The sequence below is a fragment of the Bombus vancouverensis genome, chromosome 7 (genome assembly GCF_051014615.1).
Source record: "Bombus vancouverensis nearcticus chromosome 7, iyBomVanc1_principal, whole genome shotgun sequence".
Classification (NCBI taxonomy): domain Eukaryota; kingdom Metazoa; phylum Arthropoda; class Insecta; order Hymenoptera; family Apidae; genus Bombus; species Bombus vancouverensis.
Window position 1 is genome coordinate 15,607,960 of NC_134917.1, and position 21,114 is coordinate 15,629,073.

At 45.3% G+C, this 21,114-nt stretch overlaps 1 protein-coding gene across 3 annotated transcripts in view; it reads left to right on the top strand.

Annotated features, from left to right (window-relative positions):
* LOC143302906 (uncharacterized) overlaps positions 1 to 21,114 on the top strand; it is a 221,443-nt gene that overhangs the window by 129,805 nt on the left and 70,524 nt on the right. The gene's annotated exons all lie outside the window — the stretch shown is intronic.

The window sequence follows — 21,114 nt, forward strand, 5'->3', positions numbered from 1 at the left end:
GCGAAATGGCAAAATGGATAGCCTCGTACGACATCCGCGCGTATATCTATGCTGTATCTTCTCCGCTCTATAGAAGTTTGAATCGTCGAACTTTTTATATTCGGCAAATTAAAATTTACACGATCCTAAGAATTGCCATGGAATGCTTACTTCGCGTCGTATCGGTTCCAATCGAAAGAGTTTAACTTGTCAAGATCTTCAGCCTCTTCGAAGTACCACTGGAATAGTGACAAAAAATTATGAAGTAAGCTACAAGCAAAAAACGCCTAAGAAACACGATCAAATATTATTCTTCTCAGAGCAACGTGACTCGAGTCTTCTTCGATATATCCGTTTAAGATAAACATCGCTTCGGTTGGCGTCTCTGGACCATCCGAAGATTCGAGCCATATGAATTTTCAATCGCCTCTCGCGCAACGCGTCGAAGAAAAGGGGACGCGGTGGAAAAAATCGGAGGGGCACGTGCACCGCGGCCCGCGGAATAACAAACTGCATATTTATGAGCTTACTCTGAAAACGGATCTCGCGTTCGTCCGTGAACAGATCCAGCGAACCCCGGTACTTTATCGTCCTGGATATTCACCTTCGAGTACACCGAAGTTTAAACGTTTCACGCGTTCCTTCAATAGCCGAATGGGACACCATTGTGGTTCAGATACCTTGTATAATGATAAGTAGGTCCGAAACAGCTATCCATATATACCTACACTACGTAGTCTATATGACCTAACGAGATTGCCGGCTACATGCATAAGAATGTGCCGTTAATTAACCGCGCCGTATCAGCTATCTGATTGGCTATTTAATTGGATTAGGCATGGCGCGCGCACGGTTTCTATGAGAACGTACACGTCGGCCTGGCCTGTACGTACGCGGTAATTACGTTAGTACCTTGGTATACCTGTTACACGAGTCGAGTGGGTGCTGTTCACCGCGGCACAGAATGCCAATTGCGTCTCGTATTTTTCCTATCTCCCATCTGCTCGATGCTATGTATCTTTTTCTTCTCTTTATCTTTCTATTACTTGGGCCTGTTCTTCGCGCGGTTCCCTCCGGACCCGACAACGTATCCATGCGTATACATGTAAGACGGTACGCGCCGGCCGTCCGCGTTCCCTCATTTCCTACAATCACGATGAATTACCATAAATCACCGTTGCACGTGGAACGGTGTGGTTGTAGTTTTGTTAAACAACCACGGGTAAAATCGATCCGGGTACCGCTATCCCGATCGATGCTGTTAAACCGCTACCATTTCTCGGCTATCAGCCGAGAATGGGCCGACCGTTCAGCTGTCTTAATTCAGAAAATGAACTGGTTTACGTCGAACGTGGTACGAGTTCGCCGTCGGCTGCGAGAGTACTGCCGTTTCCGCGTCGTTCGATCGTCGTCAGCGTGAACAACGAAATGAAAAATGTAATCGATGCATTTTGGAAAATTTCAATTTTGATATTTGTCCACGAAGAAGGAAAAGAAAGAAAGAAAGAAGGACGACAACTGTGTGTTGGAGTTTTATTTATCGATTAATTTTTTTCGTTAATTCCAAGTAATAGATACGCGCGAATCTTGATTCATTAACCTGTCATCTCTCTTTTCACCAGTTCTCGTAATTGATTTGGTAAAGTAAGCCCGTAGTGCTACTCTGGCATGCCACAAATATTTCGATAAAGAAGAGAGATATTTGAAATTCCCTAGAAATATATTTCCCTTGATAATTGACGAGATAACGCAGCGAACCGTGACCGGTTAGGGAAGCTTTGCTGCGTACACGATGTCATTCCAGGCGTATTTGTCTCGTGAAGTCACCAGTCAATTTGACGAATACGCGAAGTACATCTGGAATGAAGTCCTCGACTGGTTCTCGGACAGTGAAGGCGATGCACGAAAGCAACGCAAAACGAAGTACAATACCTACCGTAGAGCGAACATCGCGTGGGCGTTATCGTGAGCTTTTCACACGAGTCTCCGTATACGTGCACGCCTGTACGCGAGACTCGTTCGAGGAATAAACACGCGTAACACGATGTAATGACATCGTAATGGTCGTTGATTTACAGCGAGGTGAAACAGTAAATACGTTACACTGGGCAATTCGGCCGTTTCTTCGCGGAAGTCGTCGAATTTGCCGGCAAATTGGCCCATACGTACGCCTCTTTAAAGCTTCCGTTTTACGTTAATTTACATGTAAAACGTGGCTCACGAATGATCGTTTTTCAAATCGATACCCAGAGTTTCATTTCTGCGCGAAATCCCGCTTTTCGTGGAACTGAACAATCTTCGCCGCGGTTTATAATCGACCACGCCGGTGATTTGCATTTAAAATAATTTCATTTGAATAGGAAAAATTTAATAAAGGAAACGCTTCGGAACGTGAAGTTTTTTGTCCTGCTGGGAATAGCAAGTTCGACGCGAAATCGGTTCAATGAGATTCCTGTTTAAATACGCCGTCGGGCTTCGTTGTTTCGTATGCACGTTGTTCCTTGCCCGGTGTTCGACGGAGTTTTTCGTCGCGCCCGCGTAGGTAACGCGAGTAGAAGCAAAATCAAACGAGCGGAGTCCTACGTAACCGGTTACATATGGCGTGACAATAGATATTCGATGCGGCCCCGTAGACAGCGTGGGTAGCGTACACGCTGCAAATCGTCAGTTGGTTTGTAAACGTGTGTCACTCGGTACGCCGCCGTGCCACGATCATAAATACACGGACCTCCTTGTGTTTCGCGATACGTATTTTGTCTTACAACGGCTTTTACGTAGTGGACCTGCTTTCTTAATACACGTCGTGCGCGCCTTTCGATACTCGCTATGAGCGTATGTCTCGATTATTTCATTGTTCCTGCGTTTTATTGTAAAACGTTCGAACCCCTTCCGCGCGTTAATATTTTACGCTGTTGCACGCTGTGACTCTGTTAACACGCGAGCTACGAAACTCTAACAACAAACGTAGCGGAAATTTACGCGATCTTTTATAGCATCGTTCAAACTTGGCGTACAATATTTTCGCAAACAAATCGGTATCCCACACTTTCGACACGCGAAACGCTGTTTTACTCGTTGGTTATATCACGAGCTACGCCCCATCTTACATAAATTACGACAGGAAGCTCGTTGCGGCAGCAAGTGCAACGCCTTGCAACACCATCCAACCTACAAACCATACCACGACCAAATGTACGCAATGGCAACGGCCGCGTACTGGCCACGAGAGACAATCGAAATCGGTTCGCATCGGGCCTTTATCTACTTAATCTACCTGCGATCCAGCACGCCTATAAATACCTCGATTCGTAGCCGCGGGTCAGACGTCCTGCATTCATCTGGTGATCGGTTACAAGCAACGTTTCGTGGCGTTCGTACGCACGCCTACGCCGAAAATCGTTATTCATCGTGGTAATTGCGGCAAGTTCACCTCGAAAGTCATACGAGCGTACAACGCGCAGAGCATCAGGGAGCTTGAGAAGTTATCAGTCACCGTAAGGACCATTTCAATTTGATCGATTCCATCGATTTGTAAACGTAATCGAGGATCGATTTAACCGGTGACGATCGGTTCGTTGTTTCACGACGCGTGCATGGAAAATTGCCACATTAATTCAGGCGTCGGTATTCAACGTGTCTTATTGCGTACGCACATGAGACAGACAAATGTTTCATATATACTTATAGGTATCGTAAACGCAAAGTATCGTTAAAAGATCGGATAATTGGAGGCTGAAGAAACGGCCGGCTTAGAGGAAAATAATAACCGCGCTACTTTCTACCCCATTAGGTCTCGTTAACGATTGCCTGTCGAGTGGATAATTATTTATACTCGGCCTTGGTAATCGTGGATAGCTGAAAAAAGTATTTGTTAGCCGCGACTACACGGGTCGTGAGTTACAGGCCCGCTGATATTTGCGCTGTAGTGCCGCTTTTGCGCCGCTGATATTTATGTGTATCGCGCCATGCATCATATCGCTTTGGTCCCGTATTGTATTTATGGCGAGCGCAGGAAAAATGGCATAATTAACAGTTCCGAAACGGGCGCGCGCAGCTGCTACAAAAACTACCCCGCTCGAAATTCGTTTTACAATATCCTGATTAACGTCTGCGATAATTTCGTGCTATCTTCTGCTCTGCGAATTAAAAAGTATTTTTCGAGGTCGTAGCCGAGTCGAGGCGGTGTACGCGGACTCGTTTCGTAAATATCCCGCCGCGTGAAGCGATCGAAAAATCATTTTTCTTCTTTCTTTCGTTTTCTTCTCCTTCGAGAAACAATGTCGCGTTACGATGTTTAATTTATTCGAGGCTCGCTAATAACGCGGAGAGACCAGACCCGACGTGGTAGAACGACTTGTCTTTGAACGCCTACGGTCGTCTTAAAGAAACTGAATTTAAGATTACGTCAACCCTTTGATTGAATAAATGAAAACTAATTTCACAGTGTACGATTCTCTCACAGAGAACGTACGTCGATCGAATATTTTTATACGACGCAGAGAATATTCTCTGGTCTTAATTTCCAACTGATCTCTCCAATTGCGCTTGGTCTTCTACGCTGTTGTAAATCTTACTTAGCATCTCGGATTTATCCGTGCGCTAGTAACTTCGAGGAAATTGAAAATGAGGAAATAACGCGAGCAACTGGATGATGCTATTCAATGTGGTCTGTTACTCGAAAGATAGATTCTCCGTGGATCCGTGGTGATACGAAGATGGCGTACAGTTTGCGAGAGAAAGTCTCGCAAATTTTAGAAAAGCATTTTTCCTCGAATATATTGACCATTGTTCTACGTTACGGTTCACATGCTGCTATCTACGGTTGTAGCTGTCTTCGTCTACATCTTACTAATACAATCTACCGCGTATCGAGGAGACGCGTGAAGCACGCAGGAATCCAAAATCATCTGGTACGACGTTTGCTCCGTTTTTGGCAACGAGCTGTCCGTCGAAAGTCGGAAGACGGGTAGCAGAGAGTATTAAGGGTGACGTAGTCGACGTTCGAATGGATATAATAAACGTACGTGGGCAAGCCCGACTTACATATTAATGTAATACATAATCACGCGGAGATTGGAGAGGCAGGACCCGGCCTCCAAGATGAATGAGCCTTACAGAACTGAAAAGGCATGCGGTTGATCCAACGTGTCGTAATGCTGACCTCGTGAGGCTGTACGGTCGCTCGGTTCGATTTTGTACTCCGTGTCTTACCTGTATATCCGTTTAATCTGTTCGGCACACATCGACAATCGGCATGCGGAGTTGCGCGCACACTCGCCTACACGTTATATAGTAAATAATAGCGGCGATCGAAGAAAACTCCGATTGTAGTTAGCCGCTATCAGATCTTGGCTAAGTGAACAAGGAGTGTCTGGGAAAACGCACTCGCCATATGCATATACGTATGCGCGAGCAGTTTGTGTCTCCGAGCTAGCCACGTACGACGTTCCGTGACCACGTGAAAGTCCGACAGCGTATCTTTTTTATCCAACGTCTTCTCCGTCGTTGAGTTCAAACGATACTTCTTCTCGTCCAGGCATTCAACTAAACGTGTACCGACGTTTTCCACATATTTTCGCGATTGCCGCTAGTTTTCTAAGGGGACACGCTTTCGTCGGCGTAACGCGGCGTTTAAAATTCTCCGAGAAGAGTTTTCCAATCGCTCCAACGCCACGCTGTCGCGCTTAACGTCGTTTCCTGGGTACGCCGGCGCGGTGTCTCGATACTTTGGCATTTATGGTCGTGATTTATGCTCGAACTTGGTCAGATACGACTCATCGAACGCGGCGGCTATTTGCGGTTGAATTTTGGTATGCTTAGTACCGGGAATGGGTGTTTGGAATGCGCAATGGAAAAAAGGTAACAGGATGGCTAGTGCGTCAAAGCGTCGAATGGAATATCTGTCGTATGACTCGACGAGGAATTTATTTCTACTTAAAGAGAAAACACCATTTGACCACAGAGTCGACGTTATTTTATTACGTATCTCTAATTCAAAGTTCACGATACAATGCACACCTGCATATACAGTAAAAAGGGAGAAAACGATCTCTATCGTGTACAGTCGCTTAACTATCGTTGGCGTAAGGTCAATCGACGAGTCGTGAAACGGTCTACATATTAGGCAACTCCGACAGAGTATAAATTACGATTGGTTAACGCGGGTCCGGTTCGATCCTCCGACGCGTCGTTTACGGAGAAAGTACGTGACGTAAGAGGCTCTCTCTCGCATCGTCGAAAGATAAAGTAATCTCTATTGTCTAAAGCGACAATGAATAATTCGTAGGTAGGCGATAACCAAGGCTGAGAGCCGTCTCCTGGGTGGTTGCGGTTTCTACGCGCGAGTTGAAAATTTCCTGGGGAAAGCGGCGCGCGTTCCTCGCTACGCCCTCGTGCTATCTTCGCGCGCATCGTCGAAGGTGCACGCTCGAAAAAAGAGCAGATCCGTTAGGGTAACACGCGAAAACGCGATTACGACACTCTGGACGGTAAAACGGTGGCCACGCCGCTGTGTATCGCGCGATGCATCCGGCAAAAATTATGTTTCGTTGCAATCGAAAGATACGTTGCCGCGGGAACGACGTTTCCTCACGAAACCGTGAACTCAGCATGATTCTCGGGAGGTGCGATTACCGGAAAAAAATCCCGCTCGTATCACGGAGATCGTCCGTACTTTCGATCCGAGCGGATCTTCTTTTTTCCTACATTTTCCTGCGTAAATCGTTGCGCGCGGATATTTTTTTTTCTTTAAAAACGATCTAACTATCATCGTTACGTTACCGTTGAATTATTTCATCGTGCAACAACGTGTGGCTGCTTGCGTACAATTACCTACGGGGAATGAATTATTTGATGCTGTATTCAGTCCGCTGCACGTATGAAATAAATAACGCCGTAGTATAATGAATACAAACAACTCATTAAGTTAGGATTCTGTCTGTAAATATTGCACGTGCAAACATTCCCTACAAATTCCTTATCGATCCTTGTTAAATTGTTCACTTTTACGGATCGTCGTTCCTCGTTTCACTTGGAAATCCTCCCGTCTATTTCCCTTCACAATTTTAACATTTAATCGATCGACTTGCAACCGATTACGCACATACTCGGATCGTAGAACGTCACAAACGTTCGATAAACTGTAATTTAGTCTTCCCTCCTGTACTTCTTTCGACGAGCGATCTTTTTTCTTTTTTTTTTTTTTTTTTTCGTAACCCGTTGGCGAACGTTCTTTCAATATTTAACTCATTTCGATGGAGCACGTATGCCCCGCAGTATCGCACGCATGACCGGCTTCTGTAATAAAAAAAGTTACCCTGTACGGTCGCTGTAGTTGGACTCACACGATTGAATTCTATCCGTCGACGTCTAATCGAACCTCTCGTAACGATGTGACACGATAAAAATCTATTGAAAGTTCGGTGAGACGTATTTGTCGTCGATCCACAATCGAGATCGCGAGTGTATCGTGCTATCGGGCCCAGCCATCGTTCGTGACACAGTTCTCCATTTAGAGATCATTAACCCATTTAGAGAAACACCGTCGTTCGAACGTCAACGAGATCGTATACACTCGACTCGTTCGATCTATGGACCGAGATTATCAACGTATCGACCAGGTACCAAAATTCATCACGAGAAACGGGTAAAAGCGTATCTTTCCCATTGAAATTCGATTTGTTCTTCGAAGGAAACTTACAAATAACGTCATAGGCTTGTAGACGATCGTATATTAGCTTCGTTAGAAAACATTCGAAGGAGAAGTGGGATAAGCGACGATCGTATCCTTAGTCCGAGAAAACTGCGGGCAAAGTGGAACTTTAATAAGAAAACCTGTTTGCTTTCGAACATTGAAACAAATTAACGGTATAAGAGATTGGTTATCTTTAACGATGTCTGTCGTATCGTACATGATTTAGATTCGTTTACTGTTCGATGAGTAAGATAATTCACCGTTAGTATCACCATCTACGATAACAAGAAACGTGTTAACTATCGGACAATATTCTTCATTATGGTAAAGATTACGGATCTCTGCCTTCGTTTTATTATATTTGAGTAATTTTCTTCGTTAAATATTTTTCTTCGTACAAATAACACTCCGATTATTAACTGCAAATCAAGCAATACGAAATAGATTAGATAGGAATTGGCGTAGATTTGGCGCGTTTAAACAGCTATTTAGAACATCGTATAGCGTTACAAATAGAGATAATCGTGCGTGGACAAAACCCTCGGTAGATAGTAAAGTACGCTTAATAGTCTCAGTGAAAGCATATCCGTTGACTAGTGTAGTATAATATAGCGATAGAAACGCGGGGACTATAAGATAGTGTTTCATTGCATCGTAAATTAGACAGCCAGTGGAAAGAATAAGTGGAAGTGGATTGGAAAGAACGGCGCGTCTGATTAATGTCGATAGATATCACTGTGTCTTCGGCTAGAGAACGTTGCTTTCCAGAGGCATTCTAATTTGCAACCTTGCTGCCGTAAAGGCTAAATCGTAGCGATTTATGGTGCGTACCTATCGTACGTCGATGGGTAAGTCTTGCTCTATTGTCGATCGTTATTTTATTTCCTACTAATTATTTTGGTTTATGCTTGGCAATAAATTTTCAAGATAAGACCGACCGCTTTTCGTATCTTTTATCACAGAGACTAGTAGAAACAGTTTTATTACGGGTTTAAGGATGAAACTTACAATGTTTTACGATTATTATGCTTGTGGTCATTTGGCTTGCAACATGCACGCGAATATGTAAAGGGTTGAAGATTTGTTGGTATGATATGACGATGAACGTTGAGCAAAATACAGAATAACAAATAGCTATTTTTACTCGTTCGCTTCGCACAGGTCATTTCAGCTGGCTCGATTAGAAATTAAGAATCAAGAGGTAGATCGCGATGGTCGTTATTCGTACTTTTCAAGCGACTCCTAATTTAGCAAAGTACCATATAATTCCTCTGGAACTACTTAACTCTATTACAATTCCAATTTTATACCCGGTATCTACGGAAATATCTTCCTGTCTGGAAAGCATTATTCAGAGGGATCATTAATCTATACACGGTACAGTCTGATATCGACAAACGACTTTGGGAGTGGTCTCGTGACTACCGCGAAAGCAATGCACACAGCAATCGCGATGTTTATTATTATAAGGCCGTATCTGTGTCGCGGCGTGTTAGGCGTGAAACGGTCGGTGAGGTCGGGACCCCATTCCTTATACCTAAGCGAGTCAGTGAAATGAATTCTTCGTTGCAACACGTGCACGTGTGCATGTGTATCCACTGAGCTAGGTATCGGTGGTCCTACAACGGTCGCCGCGTATATATGATCGCTATTTATAGGTTATTAATGTCCAATGGGAAAGTGTAATACACTATGCTGACCCAGAAGTGACAGCTAGTCTGGATAAAGGGATAATTTCTCTAACGCGAATAGTTCATTACGATCACAATGGTTCCAACCACCAGCATTTCACTCGACATTCTTGAGGATACGGTTGACAATTCAATTGTTCTCCTTTTTTTCCTGACCGTGGCCAGGCAATGCACGATCGTCGAAACGCTCGTATTCAGTTCTGCTGAGAATGTTTGCCAAACGATTTAGCGAAGTGTATTTATCGACCGTGGTGTTGTATAGTTGTCAGAGTTGCGCGAGGAAAATCATACTACGCTGCTTTTAATTCTGTCGCTTTTCGAGAGGGACAGAAGGAAAGAAGGAAAGGCACAGTGGAAGGGAAAGAGATAGGTTTAGCAAGAAGTGTTTCAAATCCAAGTTAGCCGCTAGCTAGCACTTGATTAACGTTCGAGACGGAAATGGCTGGTTAGTATGATTTATATTCTATTACGTCGTTGAAAGCAGACAGTAGAATGCAGGAATGAGAAATTGGCGCTTGCGATAACACGGCGACACGTTACACTGCCGATGGAGGCAGCAGAAGCAGCGTTCAGCGACCAAAAATTTTTGACGGACCATAAAACATCGAGAATTCGAGGTGGAAATAAAGCTGACACACTGTCTCTCGATCCACGGGTACCGGGAGCTTTTCCATTTCCATTCAGGCGAAAGAATGACGCCGGCTCATTTGCCCTTCCCCAATGCGAACTTCAGCAACGCTGGAACTTTCCATGTTAATCTCTTACTCGCACCCCAAAGGGTCTGTCCTTTCTCCCGACAGCATGGAATAACATAAAACTTTTCGTTTCTCGCCCCCTGGAACCAGCGCTCGCCGCCCCCTCTCTGCCCGCTTTCTACCCTTCTTCGGTGACGTCGCTCAGGACTTTTACTTTTAAATCATTCAGCCCGATGCCCGTTACATTATTCAACCGCTAAGACCTCGCGATGCGGATTTCTGGAGGATCCTCGCCTCTCTTTTCGTATTTGCGTGACTGGTCCGTACTCTCGATGCCGCGTCACCGCAGAAACTTGCAAAGAAACGCCGTCAATAATTCTTAGACGCACGGTTTTGCCTGACTTGCGTCTCATAAGCATCTTGCCTAGCCTTCTACGGCCGGATTACGCATTCCGCCTCCGCGAAACGCGACAACGTGGCGTTGCACCTTCGATTGTTCGTTGCGTATCGTTTACTCTCAACTATCGAACGTAAAATTGTTTGCAAAATGTACGTACTTAAACGATCCAGTTATATACGATAGTTGTTCAACGTTCGACGGAATGGCGAATTAATGGTTGCCGGAGGTTGGAAGAGTTTTCTTTCTGAAAGAATCGTATGGTCAAGGCATTGGGCAACCAGATGGATTGCGTAGGCTCCAGGATAACGAACGCAACAACGTATGCATTTATAGATAGATAATAACTCGAATGATATCCGATCACGATGACGACGATAAGCGACGCGTGTCTTAATCTCGAGCTTATGGGCGTCGTTACTTTTCATCGATCGATCATTCGTCTCCTTAACCGTTTATCGAAATCGTTTTTCCTCTGGCTACGGTGAATTAATCGAATAACCGCAGACAATTCGCATTTGGAAAAGAAAAGAGGTAAAAAGAGTTAATCCTACGCTGGTCGAAACAATCGCTTCACATATTCAATAACAAACACAATCACCATTATGACCAATTCAAGAATCAATTTCCGCTCGTTTGTTTCTTGGTAATCAGCGAATTACGTAAATCTTCCACAAGGTACGCGATTGCCGGAGTATTTGAATCTCCATTCTCAGCTAGCTCGAGCATTCGCAGAAAGAGAAGCACTCCGCGAGTGGGAACACGTTCGTGGAAGACGCGTTCCTGGCACCATGCGCGCACGCGTTCGTTCCGCTCGTTCCCAGACAATGCGGACTTTACGCGCCGCGTAAGATAGTCGGGACGATCCTCGAGGGAGATACCCCTCGTGCTTGAACTCGTTCATAAATTGTAATACCTACTTTTGGATTGCTTCCAGACGGCGCGAGTGTAACCTCGTGGCTCGTAGCTCGAACTCGAGCAACGAGGCGAACGATCCTAGCTAAGAATGCCCTGTACGCTCCATTTCGATGTCACAGCTTGCGTTTATAAGCGTACGACCGTATTATAGTAACTAACTGCGCTTGGCAATAACCGAGACACTCGCGTTTCTACGACTATCGCCGTTGCCTTCCGCGCGTATTTCCTTCTGTCGCCTGACGTTACTTAAATCGCGGCACGGTGATAACTCGGAGCCATCGATTTTTCAGTAAATCATCCGACGACTTTGACAAACGACAGTCGTGCAATCGATGTCGTTGGTTGCTGTCGCAGGTGTTGGTTATTCGACGATCACGATCGGGATAGTTATTCCATCGTTTCGATTGGGGTAGTTATTCGAACAGTTTCTTCCGTTTGACAGTGTTAATTCGCGTCGTTGGATCGTTACTCGCTACGAGATTTTGCGTTAGGTTCGAGCCAGATTGCTTAACCTGGGGAACTATCGGCGATGAGTTTCAGATTTGTTGACTTTGTATTTATTAAACACGATTAATGAAACGATTATTAATTGCTGACGTAATTAATGCTGGTTTTTATCGAGAAACGGACATAATTATGCGTGTATAAATCTACTTAATTTTCATTGTACTGCTTTAATTATAATCATCTACACGATATAGTACACTTACGTGATAAATAATATCGATGGTTTTATAAAATACGAATTAAAGTGAAATATTCCGAAGCTAAGTAATTTAACGCGCACCATTGCGAATCATCTACGATCTAACGATAGCGATGATGGTTAAATCGACGATTGTAGCAACGAGTAGATAAATTTCTCGTACGAACGATTAGCTTTTAAGCTATACATTTGCAGATATAACGTAACGGTTATTCGATCGTATTTATACTGGAAGTCGCAAGAATCCACTCGTCGAAGATTTATTCTGTACATCGATATAGGGAAACGCGATATTTTCGAAATATTCACCCTTTTGTCGGATTTAATGACTTATTTCGCAATTTCGATGCAACGCTGCCGCTCGCATTAAGTTAGCAGGGGCTAATAATTAATTACGCAATTCGAACCGATCCCGTCGCTAGCCCCCACCCTATACGTTGGTGCGCTAAGCATTTCCACGTTTGATAATGACGTTAAAATCATCCGATGCATGCCGACGATTTAGCGTAATTTGCTCGAAACTGCTGATAACCGTAGCGAAGTAATGATTTTCAATTCGAACGCGATATTGTTATATGGTTCGTATGGATTCGGCTGGGTCCCTACGCGTTTCGACACGATCCACTTTTATCGAACGAAATTACAGATTATTAATAAGTAATCACGTCGAATCGGATCTGTCGAATCTACAAATTTCATTACACTCGAACGCGCGTTATTTTATCATGGTTCCCTTTTACGCGTCGGTTGGCTGATTTTGTTCATGGTTGGATTCATCGTCGGAAGGAAAATGGCTCGTATATAACCGTTCGAACCGTGTGCATTAAAACGAAATCGTTAATTTTCGTGACCACAGAGGTGAGAGGTTATTTCATTCATCTGGCTAGAGGTTACGATATTTGTCTGTGTAGTCGTCACATAAAGAGTCTCTTATCTCGTTTTATGAATATCACAAAGTTTTATTAGATGGATTCATAAGCAATTCGAGTTTCCCCCCTATAATGGTCGGGCATAAATAAACTCGAGCAATAGCTCGATAAAACATTATTCCCTGGACTCTATATCATGTTGCTCGATACTCGTGCTTCGCGAATATAGCCTTTAGAAAATCTGCCAAAAATCCTATGCAAGGCTATAGAACCGCTTTGCAATGGAACGAGGTAAAGAAAACTTAGCCATAAACCGAAGCTTATACCGTACCGACTAACTTCAAACTTATGAATCACAGCGGCCGACACCGCGAGTAGGAGGCTCTCGTAGGAAGACAGATTTTTCCCATTACACCGGGTACACTTTCACCCGTGTAATCATCCGCGTGTCGCTTTCTTCGTACAAGAAACGACTGAAAAGGAAACGCGTGGTAGGGGTCCACGGAGCAGAATTTTTCGCATGGTCCTGCTACCCCGCGACCGTTTAAGTGGCGGATTTTCTCGAGGACGTCACGCGTGCGTAGCAAAAAGTAATATTTACGGGCGCGTACGATGTTCGAGCGACGGCCCTCTGGCCAGAGTTCTTTTATTTGCCATAACTCAGGTCACGCGGCTGGTAAAAAAAAAAGAAAAAAGAATAGAGAGAGAGAGAGAAAGAAAGAAGAGGACAACGACGAGGCCGGGAAGGAAGGAGACGAAAACGAAGGAGAAGAAGAGGACGAAGAAGAAGAGGGAGAGGAAAGGAGGAGGATGCGAACGAAACAGCGCCCTCGCTGGAACGCACCGGGCCCTTCCTTTCCCAAAGTGATTTATTTCGTTTGGTGGCCGCGAGCATGCGCGGCCATTCAAACTTGGCAATTTTTGCCCGGGCTAATCTGAAGAAGCATGAACGTTTAACGCGCGCTAAGATGTTATTAATCACTCGCGGCCGTATAACGTGTAGGAAGACGAAAACCCGTGCGAGCGCAACACACAGGTAAAAGGGGCTGTTTAGCGTGGACTTTTACACGAGGTACCCCGGGGCGATCGGCAACCAGCGACTCGTGTATTCCCCTGTGCATCGTGCACCGCGCGTTAAAACTGCGATTTCGCTAGAATTGAAATAATTCAAGTCCTCCGGGGGACGAGCGCGGTCAAGGCGGACGTGCCAACCGTTTTACTCTCTTTCCATCTCTTTCCGTCGCTTCGCAGCTCCGCGCTCACGGAAGCATTCCGTGTACGCGCGCGTTCCAGGAGCAAGTACCGAGAGGCGGATTCCGATGCCCGATGCAAAACTAACGAGGAACGAGGCAATTCCGCCAGAAGATTAACGATTTCTACGGCGAACCTTCGGCGATCTGTTGTCGTTCCTGCACGCTGTAACCGTAGAAATTAGAAATAGCGAGAGGAATCTTACGTTTGCCATCGCTTCAAATTTTCGATTACCACAAGGATTCAAGGTATACGGAAAAATGTCAGTTTCCTAAGTAGGACACTATACGCGGTAATTTTCTATGGAGAAGAAAATCGAAGTTTCACGGTCGAAACGGGAATGGATTCGTAAACGGTTACCAATCATGAAGATATCGTGGTTGAATATCATCCGGTAAGTGGGATCAACAGGGTATCGCGCAATCTATAATAAATCTCCAATAATCTTCATTTGGTTGCGCGCGCTAAGCCGTACAATTGCTCGGTCCACTTTCGAGCCGCAGCCTCCATTCGCGAAGGTGCTTCGCGTGTCTTCACGCATCATCAAACGGAAAGAATAACGGACTTTATCCATTAATTTTTCTTTCATCGTAACAAAGTATTGTACGTGTAGCAAGAAACGTGACGCCCGATAGCAATAAATCATCGTCTGGTCTGTTTGCAATGCGCGTCGATAAAATCAATTTCGAAAGACTACGTTCGCGTAAACAGAAATATCGTACAGTGTCCAAAATTGTTCCACTTACACGGCTGTATCGCGATATCCAGTTTGCTTGCGATCTTTCATCAACGGACGTTGAGATCTCTAATCTTTTCGCCGAATTCTCGGAAACGTCTCGTCGTTGCTTCTCTAACCTATTCCTTTTCCATTCCTTTTCCATAAGACTTTGTCCCATAAGAGATGCATAGTCTCGTTTCGCCAAAGAACCACGTACGTCCCAGTTTCCGAGATCGTGGCGATGCGCGAAAGAAAACCCTCGTTCCTCGTTACGCATCCTCGTTCGTTCAATTGCATCCTCGGGACAGGATTACTCTGGCGAATCAGCAGGGTTTTTGCCGTGGAACAACGCGGCACCGCGTGATGAATTCGTAGTGGTTTATCGACGGGACGATGCTCGTCGGGTACTCCGCGTTGAAGATTCAGACACTCGAACGAGGAAGTCACGACATGGAGTTATTAAGGAGGAACCATGGAGTAGCGCGCGTTTATCCAACGGACTCGTTAACATTATCTTGAACAGCGTGCACGGTGCGTGCGGGAGCCCATCTCGAATCCAGAGATTCCCCTAACGAATTTCCTGCCCCCGGGAAGCTCGATCGTAAATCACTCGGCACTCGAGGCAGCCTAGCAATGCCCTTTAGACCTTAGGTTCCTTTTTAACGAGTTGCACTAGCTAGCCGCGGCGCTTTCGATGTCCGTAGGGTTCTAACTTTGCCTCCACGCCGAGATTGCAACCCTTGCGAAACCTCGTCCCGCACCTGCAGAGAAGACCTACTTCCATAATCGCGTAATCTGCCGGCCCGTTTATCACAGACGCAATAATTCTCTCTCCCTCTCTGTCTCGTGTCGTATGTACTCGAGGTATTTGCCGTTGCAACTATCAAGGTTTGTCGCTTAACGCGCGTCGATTCTGGTCGTTCAGCAGCCTCGTTGTTCGCGTAGATACATTGGAACATCTCGGAGAATTCGTAGAGGACGGTTCAAGATTCGTGTAATTTTAATTCTATCAGCAATTGATACGCTAATTGGTCCATGGTAGTTCTTCAACGTTTCTTTCGATCGCAGGCGAAACGCGAACAATAGTTCATCATGCAGCAACTATTTGCGGCAGACACGTTTGCAATGGAAAATGAGAAATGGCGGGTGTAACGAAGAGAAGCGAGAAGTTTAAAGGTTTTTCGCGGTTGCGGCGGATGAAACTGGCGGGAATAAATTTCTCGGTAAATTCATGATCGAACTGCCTCGAACGATTTTCTTCTTTCGTTCCTCTCGTTCAGACGTTCGCCCGTATATTTTTCGTTCGTGAAACTTTCCTGGGTGTTTTCTTTTCTCTCCTATTCTTCTCGTCCTCGCGTCACGTCTACGAAATCAAACGAACACGCCGATAGTTTGTAAAACGGTTACGCGTTTAACGAGTACGCGGGAATTACGTGCAATGAGTAATTGTGTTTTATTGACCAGCAGCGGGAACACGCGTGAAAATTCCAGTTGCAATTTCGTCTGGTATTATGCGATGCACGTCTCGCGCATTATTTAAAATACACGATCTCCGCAACGGGCCTGGAATAATGACAAATGCGTTTTCCGGACAGTTTCGCCGGGCAATTTCCAACGGAATCCCCGTACGTGCTATTTTTCCATCGATTTCTGGCAATTTTAATTTTATATTTCGCGATTAACATACCGCGGTTGGATACGAAGAATTCGCACCTACAATCAACGCTGTTTCCCATAAAAATAACCAACAGGTTTTCATAATTGATACTTTACAATTATACTCTAAGAAGTTTCGAAAATTACAAATTGGATCTATAGAACATTCGTGCAGCTTCACGAATCTTCGGCCAACTTCACCGTTTTCTTACACGATAAACCAAACTCATACCGCCAACTCGGTGGCCTATATAACAAGATTGTTTGCTCTTAAATGTTGTCTACTCCGCAAACATGCCTTTATTCGTTAACCGATGCTGCGAAGAAACTTCGCAACCACTCCTCCGACAAAGTCAAAACTTTGTCGCTTTTCTTAACCTCAGTTCCAAAATATCAAAGACATCGCGTCGAAACACGCTTCAACGCAATTTATCTCGATAAATATATTTCTTAAAAATTACATTCGTCGTCGTCGCTTATCAAAGGAAAATTTCGGTATCGACCTTTCTACTCGAAATATGCGTTTCGTTGAACGTTTTAAACTACAATATCTTGGTCCGCTTTGCGCCACGAATAAACTACTCTATTCGTTGAAAGATCGAAGTATCCAGAGTTCAGACTGTCAACGAGACGACATACAAATGTGTGGACATTTTGTGGCGGAAATGGTCGTCGTCCGTTGTTTTCTGGCAAGGATCTTGTATGCCAAAGCCCAATTATCGAAGTATACCGGTTGCTCCGGTGCATCTCGCAATGACTAAAGGGAATGCCATGGTTATTGCAGGTGTGCCGCCGTGCTGGGTAAAGTTTGGTCCGTGTAACGTCAACGAGGAGGAGCATCATTGTCGAGCAGTAATTCTGCGGGCTAACGTGGCTGCACCGGTTTCACCCCATCCCGCCGGAAGTAGAACGCATATCCGGCCGCCGATAGCCCAACCCCTCGTTAAGATGTTTCTCGACTGGCTCTCGAAATTCGTGGGAACACGACGCCATAAATTTTCGGAAATTTTGCTGGCGCCGAATTCCTGCAACCTCCGCTCCGCTCTCTCGCCCCGCACCACCCAATTAGCGCTCGATTATCACCCGATGGAAAACACGCTCGTCGTCGAACACCGGCTCGTTACGATTAACGACGCCCGCTAACGCGTTTCCACAACGCTCTACGACGGTTTCTATCTTCCGGATTGGTTTATGGATCAGATGACGAGTTTCAGAGAGCTGGATTGTAAATTTCGAGTCATTGGTTCGTTATTTTCTCGCAGATCTCTGCACAGTATTTGTACAGTTGTTTGCCGGCAGTTAGTAAATTTAGAGGGTTGAGTCTGGCGAATCGAGAAAGAAAAAAGACAAACTTTTAGGATGGAATTTAATCCTTCAAATATGGGTAGAACGTCCAAATCAGAACGCAAGAAAATAACAAAGTTCGGTAGAGTATCGTTAGCGTTACGGTACACGCTACTGACCGCAACCGTATTTCATGGGATTTTAGTTTCGTCGTATTTTAAGGTTTCCGAATATACACAGATTTTAAACGATATTTTATTGGACACCGTAAGATAAGCTTGGTAATACGTTTAGAGCGCTGGCAGATTGCGACAAATTAATCGAGGAAATATCAGGGAACTCAGTAGCCATTGATGTCACCTATTTCTACTGGAAGCGGTCCGGTGCAATTAAAAAGCCGGGACGAAGGTAGCTTCTTTGTTCGTCGTGATAGTCGAGACCGAGCCACGGTGCAAGAAGCATCTGACATTAGCTCTCGTTAGTCTTGATCGTGGCCACTTACGTAAATCACCCCGGGAATTCCACATTTGCTCCGTGTCACACCCCCTTCCTCCACACCGTCAACCCTTCCCATCCTTTGCTTTCGCTCGCAAGAAGGTAAATGTACGCGGGATTACGGTACCGGTGAAATTTATTCTATTAATTAAGTTTACTCCTGGTGCCTTGTTCTCCCGGTGGACCGACTGAGACGGTCACTTCCGGTCCGTGTAATCCAGAAGCGGTCGTAACGCTCTCGTGCTTGACGAACACCGTGTCGAAGCACTCCTAATTTTCATTATGTCTGCTGGATATGCGTCGCAACTGTCCTCCAATCAACTGCCCCATTAAATGATTAATTATTACATCGTAATCTCTACTTGTACTACACGCACAAGAGTATTATTCTTTATCATATCGATGATTCTATACTCTATATTAACGATTAGGTTTATGACAGAATAGATTTCGTCAGGCCGCGTATAAAAATCGAGTTATTCTTTACCATGCGTTAAAATTGGAATTTATGTAACACGTGTATAGTAGAAACCTGAGAAACGCATAGGGGTAAGTGGTTTCCTTAGCGAATAGCCGGAAAAATCGCGGTGTCTATCCATCATCGTGTCGTTCGGTCTGTCCAAGCGAAAATATGACGTGGCGTGCAGCCGCGGAGGAGGGTACACGTCGACGTCGAACAGCGTATCGACTCGGCACGGCCGGTTACGTGATGTTCATTAGCGAGCGCGACTCGTAAAAGCGAAACGACTTGACATTTAACAAGGAATCGATGAAAAGATAAGTCGTCGTGCATCGCACGAAAGCGTTAACCGGCCACCGTTTCGTTCTCCCCCTTTTCCTTTCGTCCGCGATACACACGAGGCTTTCGTCATTCCCGATATCACAAAGTGACGGAGAAATCAGTAGAAACTACGTGACCGTTATCGCTTATCGCTTGTATTACAAGAATGTAGACCGATTAGATCGTGAAACTCGAGAGGGTTTCTCTTGATGGAGTAACAGGGGGTGACTATCCCTCTTCGTTTTAACGCTGACCAAATGGTAATAAAAAGCAATTTCCCGTTGTAAAGAAATCGTTACGAGATATCTGCCACTGAAAACGGAAACGTGTCCCTCGCTCTATCGTGATCGCTTTAGAGTATCTAATATCTACGTTTATTACGCCGTTGAAATTTATTTTCCATAATTAGAAATTAACTTGATTGTACGAAGACTTAAAAAAAAAAAAAAAAAAAAGAAGAAAAAAGAACGAATACTCGAAAGTTCTGCGTACCACGAATCGTTGATACGAGTCATCGGAAGAGACGTTAACATCGCCTAGCCGGAATGGAGTCAGATCCAGTAGCGTGAAACATGGACGAAATCGGGTGGAATCAAACGGTCTCTCGTCGACCATACCGATCGCACACGGTCAGCCGTTCGCTTTTATCAACGGCCATATCTGTCGACGAATAGCCGGCGAATCTTTATTGCCGATTCTATCGGGGCAGGTGTCGCGTGCCGTGGACAGATATCCCCAAAGGGATGGACATTTTTCATTTTCTCGTACGAGTGACCGCGCCCGGGTTCGAAGGTGCTTTTCCTCCGGAGAGCTCGTTGCCGAGTCGTTCGTCCTACGACCACCGACAATTCTCCCAGCCTCTTCTGTCTGCCTCACCTTCGCGTCTATAAATAAAGGGAGGCGAAGTAAGTGCGGAGCCGGTAGGTTGTCGTCAGAGTCATTAAGGGTAGTGCTTCGGTTTCCCTTGGAAGCGAACACACGAAACCAGCTGCGCGTGTCCGTGCACACGATATTAGGAGGACGTATGTGCGAGTGGTAGCGCGAGCGAACGCGTGCGTGTACACGCGTATTGTAGCGGCACGTAGGAACGAACGGCTGGAGAGAGAAGGTAGGTAGTAGGTGAATTCGAAGGAAGAGAGGTCGCCCTGTCGATGGAAAGGGTCGAACTAACCGGCATTGGCGTAGAACGAGGATTCGAGACTGTGTTTAACGTAACCTTGCTCGCTACCATCTCACCCGCTGTCATTTTTCTCTACGTATTTACAACACACGGTTCGTTTGATACAGAAAAAGAGCCTCTTAGAACGATCAACGTTATTTTCCCCGCAGAAACCAGATTTACGAGTTATTCGGAATCTTAACGCGCCATGCGTGCTACACAATAAGAATACGCCATCGGCGCGATGGCGTGTTTCATTCCCATTGAACGTTTCGCTGAATGTACTTAGCAGCGAGTGCGTGGAGAACCAACGACTATTAAACTCCTCGCGAACACGGCGAAGCTACGACGTTGTTTCGTGCAACGAGTCGCGAGTACCATTAGTGGGAAGGCAGACTCGCGAGAAGCAAAGGGGGAAAAATAAGCGCGGCCCGTGGTCGACGGATAATTTGCCGCTCGTTATTTAATAATTCGCGACGCGAGAATTTCGACAACGCCCAGCAAGCAGATACCGTCCGTGCGGGGACATCTCGTTTAATGGGCGCGCTTAAAACTCTGCAAGGGTTGGCTGGAGAGCAACTTGCTGTTACCAGCTACGATCGTAAAGGTGTCCCTGTTTTTCGTCCAGCTCGTAAAAGTCGCGACGAGTAAGGGGTTGAACCACCAGTGGTTTTCCCCTGTCTGTTAACGAAATCAGCCTCGAATCGTTGTTCCGACGAATTTAAACGCGTAAACGAAATTAATCGGAGAGCTCGGTTTCTCTAATAAATACGTAAACACCGAAACGTGAAAATATTAGATCTCTACGCTATTGCGATGAAA